Source organism: Chiloscyllium plagiosum, chromosome 10 (genome assembly GCF_004010195.1).
Source record: "Chiloscyllium plagiosum isolate BGI_BamShark_2017 chromosome 10, ASM401019v2, whole genome shotgun sequence".
NCBI classification, from domain to species: Eukaryota; Metazoa; Chordata; class Chondrichthyes; order Orectolobiformes; family Hemiscylliidae; genus Chiloscyllium; species Chiloscyllium plagiosum.
The window spans coordinates 74,656,192-74,657,882 of NC_057719.1; positions in this window are offsets into that span (position 1 = coordinate 74,656,192).

Sequence of the window (1,691 nt, forward strand, 5' to 3'; positions counted from 1 at the left end):
GATTTCAGATGTTGACATCTTCTGTGTCCCTGCTGTAATGAGGTACAAATCTTACAGACATGGTCTCTGTCCAGAAGCAACCCTCATCTCAGCAACAGCCTTTGGAATCTGACTTCTCTGCTCTGATTTCAAATCTTTCCAAACGTTGATTGCTTTAGTGAAGAATAAGCATTTCTTGTTGTTTGACAATTTCACTTAAACCAGTCTTAAAGAGACATACTAGATACAGCAGAGCTCCACAGCAGCAGCCAAAGGCTTTCCACAATGTTGTCCTTTCACTCTTTTTAGTACACTGTTAACAAAACATAATGGTCATGTAATAATATGCGCTGTATGTTATTTTATTTGGTACCTTAATGATCAGCTTACAATAAGTAGCACTCCCATTTTTGAAAAACAAAATCCCAGTTTTTTTTTTCTTTTTCTTTTCCTGAGTGTCCTCCAACTGGTGCACTGTCTCCCAGCTGTCTTAAGGAGCTCCTATGTATATACGGTAGTGCTTGTATTTTCCCAAGCACCCATGTTGTGTGTGTGTGTGCGCAATTGTAGGACACAGTGTAAGACAACAGATGTACAAATCTTTATTCACTTTCCACCACCAGAAAGAAAGGAAACACCAATGTGGCTAGTGACTGGCAGTATCCTTCACACCAAAGGACAATGCTGTGTGATTAAACAGTGAAGTGGAGGGCAGGGATTAAATCAAAATAGAGTTGGATGGGGAAATAATATACTCCACTCCATGTGGTGCCCACCTCTCCCTGAACAGTTTGAGGTGTTGGTAGACACCTCCTTCTCCAAAGACATCCAGGCTCAGACATAGCCACGGAAGAGGGGCAGATAATCGGCCATAACGACCCCCTCCATGGCCCACTGCCTGGACCTGTTAATGGCCAGCTTGGCCAGGCCCAGGAGCAGACACACGAGGAGGTCCTCTGACCTACCCTCCCCACTCTCCACACCTCTGCCCAAAGATCAGGAGCGTGGGACTGAAGTGCAGCCAAAAGCAGAGGAGAAGGTTCGCTAGAAAACTAAAAAGGGAGTGCAAACGCCCACACCCCATATATACGTGATCCATGGACTCCACAGCACCACAGAACAAGCAGTTTGGCTGGGAGAACATTGTGGATATATTTAAATTCAAATTGACAGTGACTTGATGCCAGTTAGTGGGGGCGGGATGCAGCTTTGCAATCACGGTCCTAACCACCTGAACAAATGTTGATTTGTGACATTGTCCTTTGAAATGGCCTGAAATTGTGTACGTTTACTTTCCCACCTGGGCAATGAGTTGAAGGTTGAATGGCCACCACTCTCGCTTCAGGCTAGATTGCTTTGGGACTTGGAGCAGCTTTGCAAGTTTGGATTTTTCCCCACTTGAAAGAAAAACAGCACAGAGTTCTGAAGAGTAGTTTGCTGAAAAGGAGCTCTGCGACTCCCATTTCTACTTGAATGTTCAGTGTGCTCATATGATGAGGCTTGTGCACTTAGTGAACTGCTGCATTTCTAGCCTTCACTTGCACCTTGCAGGTTTGCGTCCAATCCCATTAGATGTAAGCCAGGAGTGAAAAATCAAAGGTGTGCCAAAAGCTGCTTGACCCAGCATTATCACCTCTCTCCCACTAACTTCAAGGGCAGCACTTGGTATTTGTTCAACTTTATAGATGTTTTCTTGCTTGAAAATGTTGCAG